The sequence below is a fragment of the Acomys russatus genome, chromosome 13 (assembly GCF_903995435.1).
Source record: "Acomys russatus chromosome 13, mAcoRus1.1, whole genome shotgun sequence".
In the NCBI taxonomy this organism is placed as follows: domain Eukaryota; kingdom Metazoa; phylum Chordata; class Mammalia; order Rodentia; family Muridae; genus Acomys; species Acomys russatus.
Genome location: NC_067149.1, coordinates 7,101,534 through 7,122,469, shown reverse-complemented (window position 1 = coordinate 7,122,469; position 20,936 = coordinate 7,101,534). Strand labels below are relative to the sequence as shown.

Sequence of the window (20,936 nt, the reverse complement as noted above, 5' to 3'; positions counted from 1 at the left end):
GAGGCTATTTTTATTGGTTTGTGCTGGATGCTTTAACAAATTACTATCACGTTAATGGCTTCAAGCAACATAGATTTATTGTTTGATGGTTTTAGAGGTCATGATTCTAAAGTCATGGCACTGGCAGGGCTGCATTCTTACTGGAAACATGAGCAGGAAACCATGTTCTTGTTTTTTCTAGCTTCTAGAAACATCTTGCCTTATGTGGCCTCTTCCTCTATATTTGAGGTCAGCAATATAGAATCTGTGCATTTCTCTTTCTGGTCTCTGCTTTATTCATGTACCCTCTCTGAGATCGATTCTCCTAGGACTCTATTATATTGAGCCTACTCAAATATATCAGAAAGTGATCTGCATCTGCTTATCCTTAACCTAATTGCATCTTTAAAGTCCTTTTGCTATTTAAGGTAACATACTTAGAGTTTCCATGAATAGAAGGTAGCTGTTTTGAAGGGTTGGGGGATATAATTCAGTGTGGCATGTGGTAGCTTCTGGGTCCTCCCCATGTGAAAAATATTTTCATTAAGTCCCCAAGTTACTGAAAGGTTCAACCATTATAACTTCAAGTACATTTCAAAGTCTCACTGATTTCATTGCCTTTAAACTCTCCAATCTCATATGAGTCGTTTAAGGAGAAGTCCATCCAAGTTCTCCTCCACTGATTTACCTGTGAAAATTCCAGCCATGGACTTCCAAAATGGATTGGTAACAGAGACAGGCAATCTCAGTTACAGACATACCAAGGCCAGCAACAAGCAAGTAGCAGAAGAAACTTAGCCAGCCTCAAGTGTATAGCTTCCAGTGGGCTATTGTCACTAGATTCCAAGGCCTGTGAGAATCCCTCTGGGGTTTCAGAATCTGCCCTTGAATCATTTCTTTTTCATGGTGCACTGGCCACATTGCTCCGGTGCATATTTGACCCTAATTTCTGCAGATCAAATTTGCGGGGTATGGTAATCCTGCTGAATTCTACCCTCTAAGTACAAGCTTTTAACCATTTCACATACCCCATGGTTTTCGGTGTGTACCTGTAATGACTCAATTTGTTGAACAGTTTCTTCTATAAAGTCTCTCCTCAATATCCCCTGCCTCTGATGCAATGGTCAAGGGACCCCATGTCACAAGTCTAGGCTCTTCACAGCAGATGTTACTGACTGACTACTCTGGTGTGTGTATTCACAAATGGCACTAGCAAAAGAATGAAGAGCCTATAGGCTTGGGGCTGACACTGATATATAATAATTCTTCAGGAATGAGGTTTCTTAGGAGAAAGGACCTTTATTTTCTGTTTGAGCACTGAGTTGAGAAAGTATTAGAAGAAACTGTAAGACATTAAAAGTCACTTAGCAAGGCCATAGAGGGAAAGGGCCCAGCTAGTGCACCTAGCCAGGCCGCAGGGACCTCGACAGTGTACGGACCTCCTGCCAGGGCTGCATGTGACCCGGCACCCCAGGGGCCGCCAGCCGTGTGCAGGTGACACAGGTCCCTCTTTTCTCCTCGTGGAAACAAAAAGAAGGAAAGAGGGAACTTAATTAAAAGGTTTAAGATTAAAAAAAAAAAAAAAACAAGCTGGAGAGGACCTTCAGTACTAGACTAGTCATGGTTTCTCAGACCTTTATTCACAAAACTCAGAGGACAAAGACAGGCCTGATATACACGGGGCATTCCAGGTCAGCCTGGGTACATAAGGAGACCCTGACTCAAAACAAAACAAAACAAAACAAAACAAAAACACAAATGGAAGGCTAGATGGCTAGCCTAGAGTAAAAGTCCATGAAAGGCAGGGGATTAACATAAAAAAGAGGAGGGTTAAAAAAAAAAAAATAATAAAATAAATAAATAAATAAAGAGGAGGGCGCCTTCAGAGAAAATCTTCCAAGAGAGGATGTTTCTGACATTTGTGACTTTTCTTGGGCTCTTGGGAAGTTCTTCATCATGTGGTTTTAGTCTGACACAGCCCATGTGGCAAAGAACATGGAGGAGTCAGGCATCAGTTAGCACCACGAGGTTGGAGCTGAAACCACAAAACAGAACAAGACAGACAAGATAGGACAGGGCAGGGCAAACAGAAAACAGAACAGAAAAGAAAAGAACACAGCTTCCGAATATAGCTGCCAAGCAGGGCCTGAGGCCTAGGTGGGTAGTAACTGATTTCTCCTGGCTGTGGGAAATCCCCTCTTACAGTGACCAGGGTTTTAAAGAGGCAAGCAGTGAGCATTCCCCGGCATTTTTTTTTTTTTTTTCTGAAATCAACCATTTTAATTTGGGCAACTTCTGAAACCTTTGAAGACTGAGAAATTTTGAAATTATGAATTCCCATTTCTTTTTTTAATCTATAATGATTCTTCCTTCTCTTTACCTCTTTCTGCTCACATATTTATTTATTTATTTTTATTTACTTTTGAGTAACCGACCTGGAGAAATGAAGCCTTCTCCTCAGGGCTTTACTTAGAAACAGCTTCCCTTGCATACCTATGTTCATCACTATTTGAGTTTCCTTATAATTAAAAGAATCAACCCAGTGGAAGTTTCTTTTAATTGTCAATGGACTTTTCCTTTCTTCTTCTGCCGCTAGTAATGTCCCCTCTGATGAGCAGATTTCTACCAAGTCTCTTTATGATGATCTGAGTCAGTCTCCAAGATGGCAAATCCCGTTTGCACCCTGATCCTGGTGTTCTGAGCTATCACCCACAGAGGAATTAGGAGGTATACTTTAAAAAACAACCAAACAATTCCCCCTCACCACCCCCACCACCAAAAAAAAAAAAAAACCTTCCTAGTAAGAAAGACAATGAGTTGGTGTCGGGGTGTCTGTGTGGTGGTCAGAGGACAACCTCGGAGAGTTGATTCTCTCCTTTTACCTTCTCTGCTCTGGGAATAAAACTTACATCGTCAGGCTTGTTGGCAAGCACTTTACCTGCTGAGCCCAGGAAGATTTATTATTGTTGTTGTTGTTGCTGTTGTCGTTAACTCTCTTTGGGATCCTTTCACCCATTGTTTTCCTTTAATCAATCTGAAGACTAACAAAGCTCCACTTCGCAAAGACACAAACTACATTAGTTTCCAGTTGCTGCCGCAATGGTTTACCACTGTTCCACCTTGTAGCTAGTGACTGCAGATATTTTACGTTACAATTCCAGCTGAGTCTCTGAAGGGCTGAACTCTAAATAGCTCCTTTGACCACAGCTCATAGGATCCCATCTTCTCCCCTCATCCTCAACACTCTTGCCTCTATTTCAATAAGGTCCTAGTGACCATAGTGAACCCACGAGCATGCCTTAAGATGCTCTAACCATCTGAATAGCTGTTTTCATATATATAGGATAAAAATACATAATTTTAAGGCATTATAATGGTGACACCTTTGTGGGGAATTGGACAAATGTTTCATGTGTGCTTTCAATTTGGTTATAATTCCTGTTAGCTTTTGATAGTGTGCTGACTCCGTACTCAGGTTGTGGTCTATAGATGAAAGTCAGTCCGTGCGTGAACTATCGGCTAGTGGATCGCAGTAATGACAAAGTAAACAAGGAAACATTTTAAAAATCACCAGATAAAATCATTTTGCCTTTTAAATATAATCACGAATTTGGGCTTGCATCTTAATTTTTAATTCTAAATTATTCTTTTCATTGTGTTTTATAAAAGAGTTGTTCTGTGAGCTGTTAGAGTAAGGGAAGTTGATCCTTTGTGGGAGGAACCCATAGAAGGGCCTTTTAAGGAGATATTATAGGAACAAGAGCAAGTTGGTCTCCCGTGCTCCTCCATGAAAGCAGGTATAGATATAGATTGGGTACCTTCTCCTAGCCTCTTCTTAAAGGTTCCCTTCATTATATACATGTTGGTAATGTTTAGCCAGTAGACTAAATATACTAAAGTACTAAAACATAGTAATTAGCATTACACAAGTGGTAAATGAGCTTAGTTTTCTCTTTTCCTACCACAATGGAAACATGCATGTTCAGGTTTTTACTATTTAATAACAAATGCTGAATAGGTCTTCAATCATAAGATATTGTACAGAAGTACAATTATGTTGACTTTTAGCTTTAAAATTTTTACCCTGTATTTTGTTCTTGAATTTAGTTAATCTCAGAACTATCACAAGATAACAATTAAAATGCCTGTCATTTCTAAACAATTTTTAATCCAGCTATCTGAATTTCTTCTGGTGGATAAAATCAATGATTTAAACATTTTCCCCATGAAGGATGGTAAATCGTTTATACAATATCTGTAGTACTTAGCACTGTGTGACTTCAGAGGGATTTTACTATGTAACTAACCATAATATCTGGGAAATACCTTCATTGATTGCAAGCTTTAACTTGCACGCTACAGTGTGATAAAAAAAATCTTTCATGTATGTTATTATTAAGCTAGAAATCTTTACACAATGGCATAGGAAGAAGCAACCCCAGCCCAGGAATGAGCTCTTAGTGGTCCACCTGATGGGATCACTGCTTCTAGGAATACATAAGAAAGACAAAAGAGAGATAAAAAAAAATAGTAGATAGAAATACACAACTGACAGTCAAAGAAAAACGTTGAACACAGGGGAAAATAATTGAACCACGACACACGCTGTATCAAATGCATGCACTTCATGAATAAAATATTGTTCATAGCAAGATAGAGTGCCCTGGGAAAACTCTTCACTACTTCACACTTTATTGGAAGGTTTGATGGTGAGTGAGCAAAATGACAAGAAAAAGTAGAAGAAGGGGTGTTCAGAGTCAGGCTCCTTCTCTGTAATAAGAACAATGATATTGGCAATTTACTGTTGATAAACATTTACATTTTCCAGTACAATTTTACTCATTATTAATTAATATTTGTATTAAGGTAATGCGTTTGTTTGAAAATGTGAGATAGATATCCTTGGAGAAATTATGCACTATTAAAATCATGAAGTTAAAAGAGAATTCACCCTCCATGATTAGTAAGCTAATAAATCAAAGGTCATTCCAGTAAAGGAGGATAGGAATTTACTGGAATTTTGGTCTTCATTTCCTTATAGAAAAATGAGTCTACACCTGTAATATCAAGTGCCTGGTAAAATAACATCATTGGTGTTTAAAAAGATTAATGAGAGGTTTCAAATTGTCCTGGCAGGCAAGAAAGCTCAGCAGGAGTTCTGTTGGGCCACTTTCCATGCCATTTTAAGGATTGTGGACTGGGTCATGTGAAGTTACGCTCTGGGAAATTCTTCAGTAGATTTTAACTTTCACTCATACCATTAATAAGCATCTCACAAGCTAAATGATTAGACATGTATAGACTGTAAATTTTTCAAAATCTCTTTTACATGTTTAGAAAAAATACTTGATTTTTAACCGGATTACCTCAAAGGAGCCATCATTTCTTGACTCCCAACAGTACTTATTCCCCTTAGTTACATTTACAAAGAGAGAAATGAAGACATTCATTTTCAATTCAGGGGCTTATGAATCGCACCCAATTCCAAAATTAAAAGCAACATTCGGAAACAAAGTCCTTCCTTTCCCCATATTTTTCATACACCATCCTGTGCCTTAACAATTTACACTATTTAATACTTTATGTATAAGTTGGCCAAAACAATGACAATATAAAAGGAGGCCACATTGTTCCCTGCTCTGTACCCTTTTTTCATCTATCTTAAGAATATAAGTGTTGATAACTGTCTTCATTCATGATTTATTTATGAGATTCACAGATTAATACATTCAGGAAGCTTCTATGGCAAGACTACAGTTTTATAAACAGCTTAGCATACATTTCTGTCAATGAACTAAACAGATCAAAGGTAAAGAATACATTAATACCATATGATGAGGGGACTGTGCTCATTCTTTTATAAGTTCTTGTATCTTTTTCTCAACCTGTTTCCAAGTAGTTCACCTCTTTTTGTTTACTAAGTATTTTCTTACTATGTCCTATTTTTCCTTTTGGATTGTATTTTCTCATCCTTAGAAGCTAGTCGTCTGCTTTTACGTTGAATTGATGGTATATGTGTCTGAACCACACAAAATTCTTTAAGGGTGTTTGATACTTCTTTATCATTTTTCTTTAAAATTTGTATGTGTAAACATAGATTCATAGCAGGGATTGAGTATAAGCAACTTGGTCATGACTCAGAGTTACCTTTTCACTTATATTAACAATTAACAGAATGGCTATGTAATATTTTTAATGGCTTACAAATAATTTCACTTCTTAATATCAACAGATCTCAAGTTGCTAGGTGTATCAATAAATGCATATATCTCAAATGGTCCTATTGAAATACTTTGCAGAATTTAGGGCAAATTGTGAGACAGTCATTGATGGCTACTTCTGAGACACAGATTTTACTGATGAATATGTGATCTGAAGTCAGATTGATTTTGGTTTCAGCAATAGAGGCTTAATATTTTAATGTCTGCCACCAGATTGGAGAGATGCCATTTCAGTTATATGACCAGCTGTATAGGCCATGTTTTGATTAATACAGAAAACCCTTTCAAACACACACACACACACACACAAACTATATGTGTGTGTATATATATATATATATATATATATATATAGAGAGAGAGAGAGAGAGAGAGAGAGAGTGTGAATAGCCTCTTGTCTGTGAATTAATTGCAATTAATGGGGTTTTTGAGAGGATAGAAAGAAAGATTTCAAAGTGATACTTAAACTATTAAAGATGTAATTATGTTATGTGTATTTTTGCCTACTGACAGTTTTTGCAAAATAAATCCAAGATGAAAACTAACTAAAAATCAAATTTAATTTCACTGATATTTTTGAGAGATGAAAATCATGGCCTATGACAAAAAATACGTCAGTGTAATCCTAGTTTATTTCTTTGTTTTATTCACACACTCACCACTGGAAAGACAATAGGCGCTGTCCCTCTTTCCACTGCTGGAGACAGCTGCTTTCAATCACAGATTTCCAGAGCACTGTGGTGTGCTTTCACTGGGTTTGGCATACGTTTGCCCTCCATTAACCGGCACCATCTGCCCACCCGTCTCTAGGAAAGCCAGACTCAATAAGTAAGTCATCACCATAGTTTGAGACTACAGACTAAGTCTCTTAACAGGGCCATGACTGAATTCTCTCATATCAGAATATTTGTTTACAAAAAAATGTCTGAAATAAGTAGTCATTATATTTTGTGATAATAAAATCATAATATTAGTATCATGCTTAGACAATAAACTATAGGCAACTACTGGTTGCTGAGAGTGAATGAATGAATGAATGAATGAATGAATGAATGAACGAATGAGAAAATGAGCCTCAATCAGAGATGAGCCCTAGAAATGGTTATCCAATCAAAACAGAATAATTTACACAGAGACAGCACTGAATGGATCCAGCAAGTTATATCTGTCTGTCTGTCTTTGTGAATATGTAAGCATCCATATATGTTCATATATGTGACAATAACCAAAGAAAAAGATGCTGTCAGTGTGAGAGTGGGGCCAGTGGAGGGAGTTAGAGGAAGAAAAGAACTTGTTAGGAGCTGGAGGAGGAAAACAGAATAAGGAAAATGATGCAGTTATAGTTTATTTTAAAATGTTTATAATTAAAAACAAAATTAAATGTCTCAAACAATGTGATGTGAATATGCGTAATTAATATGCCACCTCACTTAGTAATTTCTATACCTTGAATGTTATTTTGGGTTTTCCCTCTGCTTTCCTAAACATCAGCTCACTCAATTCCAATCCCTCCCACCCTTCTTGTGGGAGTGAGTGTGCATGTGTGTGTGCATGTGTGTGTGTGAGAGTGTGTGTGCATGTGTGTGTGTGAGAGTGTGTGTGCATGTGTGTGTGTGTGAGAGTGTGTGTGCATGTGTGTGTGTGAGAGTGTGTGTGCATGTGTGTGTGTGTGAGAGAGTGTGTGTGCATGCGTCTGCGTGCATGTGCCTATGTACATGTTTTGAGAGGTTTGTGTGGTTGAAGGCATGGTTCACTGCATCTGGCGTTTAAGTGAGTGACGGGGATCCAAACTTGGTTCTTCCTGATTGTACTATAAGCACTTTACCAGCTAAACCATTTCCTGCCTCTTGATCCTGATATTTTACAAGCGAAGCCCTCATAGGGCTGGGCCCAAGGTCAGAACTAAATGTCCTGATTCGGTTTCATTAGACTCCATGCTGTGAAGTCCCTACTGCTCTGAACTTATAGGGGACTCCCCTCTATGAATATGCAGCTAATTGCACCTCCCTACAGGCTCTGGGAAGGAGGAAAGATACCTGTGTTTCTCCAGGCCTCATGTCATGCTAGAGCCTTCTAGGAGTGTTTATTGACTTCATTTTATGGCTTAATAAGGTAAATATTACATGTGCATTTGGTAGTTGAGCAAAGCAAGACTTGAAAGTTTAAAAGAAGCGCAAAGTTGGGCTAAACTGAGTTGTGCTAAAACATGGACTGAGAATATTGATTTCCTGACTGTGTCAAACACATCAAGGGAAGGACCAACCAGCATGAAAATGGAAGAGAGTGTGGGTTAGACTTCAGGCCCCAGAGGGAGGTAAGGAAGGAAGAGAAGATACCAGAACATACCCCACAACAAAGGGATAGGACCAAGAGTGAGACTGATGGAGATCTTGCTTGGAAAAGACAGCCTACTTTCTGCTGTTTTGCCACCTGATTCTGGTAAAAAAAAAAAAAAAAAAAAAAAAAAACACCTGCCTTTGTTGACATGAATTCATTTATAATAAACTCCTCAACCTGCAAATGAACAAGTTAAATTGGAAAGTTTATGTTTCTCATTCAATGGTTAGTATGTATGAATGTCTCAATTTTTGAAAAACTTTTTCATTCTGTTTAACAATAAGATCATGCTGTTAAAATTATTTTACTTCATGTTTTTTAAGTCTGAGTAATTCAGTGACTATTTAAAATGAGAAAAAATATAATTTAAAATTAAAGTTATAAATGAAAGTCATGTCAAAAAAGAATAAGATTTTATGTGTTTGAAAGAAAGACCATTAATGAAGTTTTACATGAGCTAATTCAGTAATTTCCAGGAACACATTATGGGAGGTTAACAATCAAAATTACTCTGATTTACACAGTATAGAAAACTTACCTGAACTAGAGACAAAAAAGAAGAAAAGTAAAGAAAGAGGCATCACACCAAGCAAAGGAACACCTATGGAGTGATGCTGCAGCCACGGAGAAAGGCTGAGACTGGCAAGCTAGCTAAAGGTCGTCAGGTGTCTGAGCAAGAGGAGCAGCAACGCGTCTTTTCCCTTCTTCCCATGCTTCTGTTGAAAGTGTAAAATGTCACCTTTGCTTTCCCATAATTCAGGCGATGAAGACAGCAAAATCACTTGAAAAATCCAGCTACGTATTCTGAGAGTAAACCTCCCAGTTCTAGTGACACTGATGTCTCGGTTTAATGGGTTATTTTCTTAAAGAATTATTTTTATTTTTTTAATTTGTGTTGTATGGCTATGTGTATACTTGTGTGTCTGTGTGTTACCTTTGCATACAGTTACCAGGAGAGGCCAGACGAGGGTGCCAGATCCCCTGAAGCTGGCTTTGGTGGTCCAGGTGCTGTGAGCCTCTGCGATGAGTGCTAGGAACACAACTCACCTTTTCTGGAAAATTAGCAAGCTGCTTTGGCCATTCAAGCCATTATGGTGGGACTCTTCATTCCTTTGATTATTTTTAATTCTGTATCTACACATTTTCTGTTCTTGATGTCTGAGGTTTCATCTTAGTAATCCTTTTCTTATTTCTCTATTTTCTTCGCTGTGGAGTCTATTTTATCACTGTGGTCTTCATTATAACAAGTGCACTTACAGCAGAGTTCTATTTAAGCACACCTGAAACATCTCACTTGGGAATGAGCCCTGATGTGAGCCTGTCTTCTTGAAACCATCCCCTTTTTCTTCATTAATAATACCACAGGCCTCATTCCAACTACATCTTTTTTAAAATTTTATTTTATTAATTTATTCTTATTACATCTCAATGGTTAGCCCTTCCCTTGTATCCTCCCATTCCTCCCTCCCTCCCATTTTCCCCTTACTCCCCTCCCCTATGACTGTGACTGAGGGGGACTTCCTCCCCCTGTATATGCTCATAGGGTATCAAGTCTCTTCTTGGTAGCCTGCTATCCTTCCTCTGACTGCCACCAGGCCTCCTCATCCAGGGGACGTGGTCAAATATGAGGCACCAGAGTTCGTGTGAGAGTCAGACCCCACTCTCCACTCAACTGTGGGTCCCGCTCAAACTATGACTCCAGCCAAGGATAATACAGGCCGTAAACTACAACTGTATCTTGACTTGAGAGAAACACTTGTCACGCAGCTCTTAGCTAGCTGGCTCAATCCCGATAATCCTTCTGTCAATGTCTTGAGCATTGTAGACACTGCTCCATTTCTATCTGAGAATGCTATCATTTACTGTATCAACCTTACATCGATCAGCAATTTTATACCATTTCCATGACTACACTGAGCCTGTTCTCTTGCCTTTTCCCTTTTTCCATCTCTCTCTCTCCCTTGCCTTCCTCCCTCTTTCCTCCTACTCCCCATTTCTGCTCTGTTTTTTCATCCTCTCTGCTCCTGTCCTCACTTCTTCTTTCTTCTCATCCCTCTTAACACCATCCTTTTGTCAGAGCGTTTGCCCCATCTGTGCTTGTCTTCTGGAGTGGGGTGTAATCTCTCTGGCTTCTACATTGGATACTGAGGACAGGGACAACATTAGTCCAGTTCACATACTCATCTTCACTGCCGTGGGCTTAGAAAGTTGTGCATGAACGTTTATGGAAGAATTAAACAAAACCATTTTTAAAACTCTTTAACATATGCAAGACAGGTATATTACTCTGTCTCCCCCATTCTTCCAGAATAAGCAAGTGGTAGAAAGTAATTCCATACTGCCATAGGTGTTTCATGAAGTCATTGATAGTTTTGACAATAGTGTGTTTTGTGATTTTTTTTTTTAAAGGTGAAAACACCCATTACTTTTTAAAATAAAATATATCAGCGTTTAAATATCTAAAAACCAAACTGAGTGATAATGAGATAATTTTATCTTCATAATAAAATGTATTACGTATTAAAATATACAAAATACATACACACATTTTATATGTGATATATATGTATTATATAAAATAATACAACATGTTCATGTACCTATACAAAAAGATTGATGAATATTCTCAGAGTTCCTATACTTAGTCTATATTTTCTTTAGGAAATTGTGTTTACTCAGTATTACATTTAAAAGGAAATTGCCTGGGGCTGGAGAGATGGCTCAGTCATTGAGAGCACTTGTTGCTCTTTAGAGGAACATGTTTAAGTTTCAGAACCCACACCTGCCTCAGAACCATGTCTAAGTCAGATTTCAGTAGATCTAATTTACTCTCTGATTTCTGCAGGCACAGGCACCAATACGTTGCTCAGATATATGTACCGGCAAAACACTCATGCACATAAAGAAAAAAATACATATATTTAAATTTTTAAAAGGAATTTTCCTCCTCCACAATAACTGTTCAAACATATATATATATATATATATATATATATATATATATATATATATAGGCTTTAAATATTGTTATGTAGCATGATCTTTATTAAAATTCATTAAAAGAGTTTGAACGTCCCTTTTGTCAAACTGCCATTCAAATGCCAATTCCATACACACTTATTTTCCCTTATTTCCCCATGTTTTATGTGTGTATGTGCGGTGTGCATGTGCTCATGTATGGGTGCATGAGCATATGTACATTGGTGTACATTCACGGGAGTGTACATCCATGTGGAGGCCCAAGGTTGATGTCATGTTATCGTCATTCATTCATCCACCTTACTTATGAGGCAGTCAATCTCAGAGCTTTTTGATGTGGTTAGAGTTTGTAGCCATCTCACTCTAGAAATCACCTATCTCTTTCATTAGAAGCTTAAATTATAGGTCAGCCACTATTACACCTGACATTCACATGGGTTCTGTGGATCCAGCCTCAGGCACTCAAGCTTGCAGCACAAGGGCTTGCCCACTGACTAATGCCCATGCTCCATTTTCACTTCTGAGTTGCTTGACTGAGTAACCACACAAGGCCTACCCTCTCTGCCATGGCTGACAAACTTAAGAATACAAACTCATGACACCCAGGTAAAGTTGAATGTCCACCAAACAACAGAACCTCATCATCTGTCAGAATTAGGCCACATTTGAGACATTCATTCTTACACTAAAAACTTTTTTGTTTTTATTATCATGCCAACTAAAAATGGCAATTCATTTTTTAACTGAATTGTAAATTCTAGATAGCCTTAATTTTATAGCTCAAATAACTATTTTTACCAATTTTCGAAAGAAAAGGTAGAGTTATTGGTGTTGTTTTTCCAACATAATTTTCTTGCTGGAGTTAGAGCTCAATAGAAAAGCTCTTGCTTGGCATGCAGAGCCATGTGTATGAAAAGCAAGATTTGGCCATCTTAAATTAAGTTCAAATTCTTTTCTAACGTCTTCTTTTATCTGATTGATTTTCTTTCTTGTGACTCTGTCATGATTTCAAGTCACATTAAAAAGAACTTCCAGTGAATTTAGAGGTCTCTCAGTTCACCCATACATAGAACTCTGGCCTGGTCCCTGACACTGAGTGGTACCTGTGTGCCCTTTAGGAATGCCCATCCTCGTGTGCCACTGTCTCTGGATCTTACTTTTTAAAGACGTATTTATTTCTATTTTTTGGTTTAGTATTTTGTCTGTACGTATATATGTGTACCTGATACCTTGGAAGTCTGGAAGAGGACGTTAAATTCCCTGGAACTGGAGTGATGGATGGTTGAGAGCCCACCGTCTGGGCAGTAGGAATCAAACCAAGGTTCTCTGCAAGAGCAGCAAGTCCTTTTACCGGCTGAGCCAACTCTGCAGCCCAAAATCCGTCTTTTTGGACACAACTTTCACCATCCTCCAAGATTACCTTGTGCTTTCTCTGTTTGGCATTATTCCACACTGTGTAACTCCTGGTGTCTGTATGAGTGTACATGCACATAGGTTTTACTATGTTGATTTTAGTGTCTGAAATGTGTCTGTAACTCACAAGACTCCGTTCTCTTTCATTTCTTCTCTTCATTTAAAAATTCGTTTTATTGCTTTTATTTATGTCTATCCACATATGTTTGCGTGGGCCGTGGAAGCGAGAAGAAGACTTCAGCTACTGCTGGAGGTACAGGTAGTTGTAGCTGCTTGATGAGAATTCTGGGATTGAACTCGGATTCCCTGGCATTACAGCAAGGACTTTTCACCTCTGAGCCATCTCTCCAGCCTCACCTCCTTTTCTTGGCATAGCATAAACAAACAACTTTAGGAGTTTCTACTGCACGGAATAATAAGTTTATGGCTGATACACTGTGTGTCCGCCTCTGAGAAACAGGATCCTTATGTTTCCTTGTGCTCTCTCACCACTGAGACAGACTCCAAGCTATGCAGAACTCACCTCCTATAACAACCCCCTTGCAAGATTTCATAGATGTTGCTATCTGTTAAAAGTGTATTATAAAATAGTACCAAGCTTGGGAAGAGGTCACCTTTATCAACCAACTGTTTTGGACACTATGGTCCCAGTGTTGCTGATAGGTTTGCTGTGTTATTTCTTCAGCTCAGAATAGTAACAGGAGTCAGGGAATAAGGTGGTTGGGTTTCCAAAGCTCTCCTATGGCTTTCAAGTTAGCTACAAAAAGAAAAAAAATGTATAAACTGCTTGAATATGATGCTATTACAAAATATAGTTATTATTTCAAATGCACAGTGGTGCCTGTAGTAGTGGATGAGATGGTAATTTCATCTTAAACTGTAGTTTTCAATGGCTTATTTAACATGAACTCCCAATTTGCACTGTTGACTGAAACTTCTCAAGCTTGTTTTCATGCCCTGGGGGAGTTTCATAAAGAGCGGAGATAGAAATCTCTTTAGCTGTCTTATTGAAGCATAGAAAAAATATAACATTCTCCCAACTATTAAAATTTGGGAATATTTTGGTGACATGTACATTTTAAAATGCTTTCCAATGCTTAATCTTTCACATAGGCATATTTTCCAGAAAGGACAGACTGTGTAATTTAGCATACTCTTCAAACATTTAAAGTAATTAAAGATAGATGTTAAAATTTCAATCACATAAAATGTTTTTCTTAATTGAGTATGCCTTCTATAAGATCACATTGCTATGGTGCTATTAAAGGGTGCCTAATTTCACTTATTTTCCTTTGCTAAACACTACTCTATGGCCACATGCAGTCAGCTGGCAGACATTATAGTTGACATCTATGTCAAGGGGCTCTTGCAAATACTTGCTCATTTGTATTCTTTTTATTTATTCTATTCACGTCAGTTTTTCATTACTCACTAAGATTCCCAAACCGCTGATAGTGTGGCTATTGCTGTTTTTGTCTTCTTTCTGGGACTGTCATTGTGGAGGATATCATAGATGTACCTGCTGTCCTGCCTGAATTTTCCAAGCTAGAGTCATTTGGGAAGAGAGAATCTGTCTTCATCAGTTGGGCTTGTAGGAAAGTCTGTGAGGTGTTTTCTTAATTAATGATAGATGTGGGTGGTACCACCATGGGTTGTGAGTTGCTTAACAAAAAGAATGAGAAAGCAATGAGGAACAAGCCAGTTAATAGAATTCCTCCATGCTCCTGTCTCCAGACTCCATCCTTGAATTCCTGCTCCAGCTCTCCTTCATGGCAGACTGTAAGCTGTAAGAGGAACCCACTTGTCCCCAAGTAGATTTTCGTCATGGTGTTTATCAGAGCAATAGAAGGCAAACTGGGAAGGACTTAAAATTTGATTTTTTTTTTTTTTTTTTTATCTTCCTTAAATTAGAATTCCTGAATTTGGAAGAACACATTGTGCTCACCTAATTCTATCATTCTCTGGGTGTTTTTAAAGGACTGCAAAGTGGACTGGAAATCCTAAAGGACTTGCACGTAGCTGAGACAAATAGAAAAGTACTATGGGGTACAGAGGAGCGTGGAAGACATTTGTTTTCGTCCTGGATTTAGAACAGGAAGTGATTTCTGGCTCTCTTTTTTCCTATGATCTTTGGTGGTTTAGCATCGGGGATTGATATAGGGTCACTAGGTATGCACAGCAAGTGCCTTTACCAGTTCAGCAATCTTGCTGGCACGAATTATGAGTCTCTTATTACATAGCACCACTATTAGAATCTGTGCTGTGCCTGCTTTCGACTTCCAGGTCCTGTCTGGCCAGGATTGATCTTTACATATGCTGTAATTTTATTTTTACCCTAAGACCCTCTAATTGGGTCTTAGGATCCGTATAGTAGTGTGTTCTTATATATACACACAGTTCGTGTCTTGATGGTCAGATGTCTTTGATTCCCTTCCTTATGCAGCTGCTGTGAAGTCACCAGACAGAAGGAGATGCTGGGCCTTGGTGAATCTGCTGGTGGAGAGTGATTTCTTATGAAACAGAATTATTCACAAAGGATGATGAAGAATGGTTCTAAATCATGGACACAAGTGTGTTACCCTAAACCAGGGACCTCCGTAGAGGTGGACACACCTCAGAGCGCTGCTTTTATTTGGCTTTGTTTTTAAAGTATGTGTGACCTTAGGAGAATACTCTTTTTGTTGTGTATGTGTGTGTCTGTGTGTGTGTGTGTCTGTGTGTGTCTGTGTGTGTGTGTAAAGTGAGAATATGAAATATCTCTTCTATGGTTCTTTCCTAAGACAAAATATCTTCCTTTCCAGTGCCCCAGGTTTCTATGAATTGTGGAGAATGGCTAAAACCACAGGGAGGGAATACTGTGAACTGAGAGTAGCCAGCTTTGTTTTACATTTGGAACTTATAAGATGAATTTAGCTTCAGTAAAAATGTCATTATCATGAAGAAAAATGTGGATAAATATATGTATATACACTTTCGTACAACAAAGGCTACTGTCCCGGTTAGTCTTAACTGTTGTTCTGATAAAGCTTTGAATCACCTCCAAGAGTCAGCCACGAGTGATAGTCCATAAAAGGTTTTCTTATGGGCAAGTCTGTTGATTATCTTAATTGATATAGAAAGATCCAGCCCACAGTGGGCCCTGCTGTCTCTTGGGCAGATGGTTGTGGGCTGTATAAGAAAGCCAGCTAAGCCTAAGGCAGTGTGCTAGCCAGCCAGTGGCATTCCTCCATGCTAAGCCTAAGGCAGTGAGCTAGCCAGCTAGCTCCATTCCTCCATGCTAAGCCTAAGTCAGTGTGCTAGCCAGCCAGCAGCATTCCTCCATGCTAAGCCTAAGGCAGTGAGCTAGCCAGCTAGCGGCATTCCTCTGTGTTTTCTGCTTGAGTTTCTTCCGACTTCTCTCAGTGACAGAGTGCGACCTGGAAGTGTAGGCCAGATAAGCCCATTCTCCTCACAAGTCGCTTTCAACCAAAATGTTTTATCACAGCAATAGCACAGAATTAGAAGAGCCATGATTATGTCTTAGCTAGAAAGACAAGGCATGTACTCCCCCCATGTATGTTGCATGGCGCCTAAGTTACATAAAGAGGTTTTTGCACGTATGGCCCTAAGTGCTGTTATTCCATGGAGGGGAGCCTTTTATGGTGGTTATTTTGTATGGAGGTATAGAAAAGCTGGGAAACGAGAAGGCTCCAAATTATTGTCTTCTCTTCCTTTCTCTCTTCTGACCATGGGGCTTCATTTGACTTACTTGTTCCTTTAAACTCTATAGACTCTGGTCTTTTGCTCATGGTGCTTTGAATATAACAGAGAAGCAAAACCCCCAGGATTGAAAGTTTAAAAGTTTTTCAATTTCTTTTGTCAAACTCTTTCTGGAAGTAAGCTTAGGTCACATGAATGCGGGTCGGCTCCATATCTGCGGTGGGGCAGAGGTGAACATCGTAACTCCTATTTAGGGCATGAGCTCATCTTGAAGATCACAATGGCTGGTCATCCATTATGATGACCTGTAGAAATTTTCAGACCTGGAGAAAAGAAGTGAGACTTCATCTCTGAATCTTTTTCTTTTTAAAAAAGTATCAAGAAGGAATCTAAATATGTAGTTGGGAAGAAAGTTGAGATCTGGAAAGAATGGTAAGGGTCATATTTCTTTAAAAATTATTTCCCACATCTTGGAATTCACTTTGTCTACAATCCATGTCTGTGTTGATTTTAAGTATAAAGGCAGGGTTTCCCTGGGTAGCCTGGCTATCATGGACTTATTTTGTATACCAGGCTGGCCTCAAATTCACAATAGTCTGCCTGCCTCTGCCTTCCAAATGCCAGGCGTTGTCATGCACACATTTAATCACAGCATTTAGGAGGCAAAAGTAAGTTTATTCTATATATCTAATAGTTTACACAACAGAGTGGTTCAGTGTTCTATCAGCTTGCTCGGGTTAAGGTGGTGCTTCTTGGGCCATCACAAGCGTGCTGCGGGAGATCCTTACAGCAAGAATGCAGACATTCCCTCCCACTCTCGCCCCCTGCTTTGTTTTATGTTTATGCTTAGACTTAGATCGACTTATGGTTGGAATGCGTTTCTGATACTTTGTCTCTTCCCAGAGGATACCTCTTTCCCTTTTCCTGTCATTACTCTTTATTTGGAGACCATCTGGGTACACCCATTCCCAATTCTAACTCATTGAGAACCTGTTGACTGTTTATAAAAACCTGAGATTCTATCTCTCCGTCAGGAACAGATTAAGACTAGAGACTTTATGGTAGAATATATATATATTCTCACACTTGTCTCACACAAGTCTCACACTTGTACATACTAGCCAGTTATTTCATTACTGGCTATTCCTGAAGAAATATGATCGGAATGGATACTAGGCATTGGGCTATTTCCAGAAGACATTTACACAATTAAACACATTCATGAAAACTATGGAAAGGGCGAATGGAACTTTACAGCATGATTTGTAGTATTTTAATAAATCATACACTATGCTGAAATCCTGTACTTTTTCATGCCATTTTTTGGAAATCATAGAACGTTTCTCACAGTTTACTTCTAGCCACAAAAAAATATTTGTGATTTAACACATTTGAAGGGAATTTACTGGGTCATTCATTTCAGTTACCTGTCTGCTTGTTTGTTTGTTTATTGTCATTTATGTTTTCCCCACCAAGGCAAACTTTCTTTGTGTAGCCCTGACTGTCCCATAACTCTCCCTGTAAAGCAGCCTAGCCTAAAGCCGGGCGTGGTGGCGCACGCCTTTAATCCCAGCACTCGGGAGGCAGAGACAGGCGGATCGCTGTGAGTTCAAGGCCAGCTTGGTCTACAAAGTGAGTCCAGGATGGCCAAGGCTACACAGAGAAACCCTGTCTCGAAAAACCAAGAAAAAAAAAAAAGCAGCCTTGCCTAGAACTCCTATTTTAAACTCTTGATACTGATTTTAAAAATATTTTACTATATTTATTTGTGGGCATGCTAAATGGAACATGCATGAGTGTTTCTAACATTGATCACAGTTAAGAAAGGTGCTGTGCTAAATCCCCTGTAGCTACGCAACAGGCTCATAGGTGTGTGCATGCGTGTGTGTGTATGTGTGTGCGCACGCGCATGTGTGAGTGGATGTCAGGGAATTACTTGTAGGAGTCTATTCTCTTTTTCCTCTCTGTGGATGCCAGGATTGAATTCTCATCGTCCCTTGATTCATTTTAAGTTGTGGATCCTTGAGGGCATTTGGCTTCCTCAGCACCAGTTAGTTGGCAAGTTTTCCCTTTGTCCTACGTAAGGATTTTTGTCTTTCAAATTGCTTTTGTTTTGCCATTGTTGCTGTTACTTTTGTTTTGTCATTGTTGCTGTTACTTTTTTTGCATGTATGTGAGTATAAATGTATGTGTGTACATGTACCCTAAGCAGTCAGATAAGACATGAAATACCAGGGATCTAGTGTTACAGGCAGCGGTGGGTGACCTAGCTGATATGGGTACTAGGAACAGAACTTGGTTCCTTTACAAGGTCAGTACATGGTTTTTTTTTTTTTTTTTTTTTTTTTTTTTTTTTTTTTTTTTTTTTTGTTCTTCTTTACTACTGACAGCCACATAACTTTTTTTTTAATTTATTTTTTAATTTTTAAAAATTTTTATTTTTATAATTTTTTTATTAATTTATTCTTGTTACATCTCAATGTTTATCCCATCCCTTGTATCCTCCCATTCTTCCCTCCCTCCCATTTTCCCATTATTCCCCTCCCCTATGACTGTTCCTGAGGGAGATTACCTCCCCCTGTATATGCATGTCCCCTGGAGGGGGAGACCTGGTGGCACTCAAAGGAAGGACAGCAGGTTACCAAGAAGAGACTTGATACCCTATGAGCACATAACTTTTTAAATGGTATTTTCATCTCCCCCTTTTTTCCAGATTTTGTATATGTTGTTATTTTTCTTCCTTTTTTTTGGATAAGATTTCAACTGCAGTCTGATTTTAAGTCTCAAGTGATGCACACTATTTTTCTCTTGCTATTTGTAGCAATCTGTTTTAGTTTATTGAAATTTAGTTCATGTATGCTTTAAAAGTACTGTTTGGGCCCATGCAATTTCTGGGCCTACACATTGAATTATTTTCCAACATTTGGAAAGTTTTCAGCTATTAATCTGTTAAATATTTTTGTATGTTTTACCCTCTGTTGACCTTCTAAAAACCCAAAATTCAGATATTTGTTTATTTAATGGTGTGTCATAATTTCAAAGGCTTTAAATTGTACTTATTTTCCCTATCTCCTAAGTTATTTCAAAGTACCTGTTTTCAGTCTTAGAAATTCTAGTACCAGAGGTTTGTTTTTTTTGGGGAGGGTGGTTGTTTGTTTGTTTGTTTTTGTTTCTTTAACAAATTTTTACACTCTGATTGCAGCCCTCCCACTCTCTTCCTCCTCTTTCTTTCTCAGAAAAGGGGGCCCCTGCCCCTTAAAAACCCACGTTGGCACAATCAAGTCCCATCATTGAGGCCAAATAAGGCAGCTCGCTTAGGTAAACGTAATCCAAAAGCAGGCAGCATGGTCCAGGTCAGATACATATAGTGGTTTTCTTCATTTCTAAGAGGTTTTTCTTTCTTTTTTTTTTTTTTTTTTTCTTTTTTTTTTTGAGTCTTTTAAAAAAGTGTCTTTGCTAAATTTCTGACTCAAACTGCGAATTGTTTTTACTAATTTTGATCTTGTTGAAAATGTCTTATTGAGTTATTTTTCAGAAAAAATCCTCAGTTTCCAATTTCTGAGGACCACTGCTAGAGAGAGAATGTGTCTCTTTGATGGAACTATATCATCTTGGTTTTTTGATATTTCACGTGTCCCCCTGTCAGTATTTCTGCACAGGGGATAGCAGCCACCAATAAGTCTGCTGCCATAGGTGATGACTATCTCCTTCCAACGAGCGCTATGGGTATGCTGCGTAGCTACAGGGGGTTTTACATAGCTTCCTTAACTGTGGTCAGTGTTAGAAACACTCATGGATGTTCCATTTAGGATGAACAGCAGGAGTTCAAGGGCTTCTTCCTTAACCTTTAGCAGCAGTTCTAGGGAGCATGACTCAGATTCAGATCCAGAGCGTCTTTCAGGTTTTTTTTCCAGTCTCTACTGGAATGACTGCCCTGGTTGGCCCAGGTAGGTTTATCAGCTTGTGTGGCAGAATTGATGAGATACCAGTGATTTTTCTGAATGTGTTGGTTGGGGTAGGGCCACTGTGTGGGAGTCTGAACAGGACTGTGAAACTCTTCTCGTTATCTGAGTGTTGGGGCTGGAATATGTCAGTTGGCTAAGGCAAGACACTCATCATCAGCTAAAGGCTATGTTGCTGGCTTTACAAGGACTGATAGATTGACTTGCTCTGAGTGGCTTACCAACCACTTTCCAGAGGACACACATACACACATATGTATACCCCTTGTATCTAACTCTTCGGATAAAAACATAGAACATCAAAACTGTCGTTTTAGAACATTTAAACATAGTGTACTAACTCTGA

At 38.7% G+C, this 20,936-nt stretch overlaps 1 protein-coding gene across 2 annotated transcripts in view; it reads left to right on the top strand.

Moving 5' to 3' along the window:
• The window catches only part of Ctnna2 (catenin alpha 2), a 1,128,304-nt gene that overhangs the window by 123,735 nt on the left and 983,633 nt on the right, over positions 1–20,936 (top strand). The gene's annotated exons all lie outside the window — the stretch shown is intronic.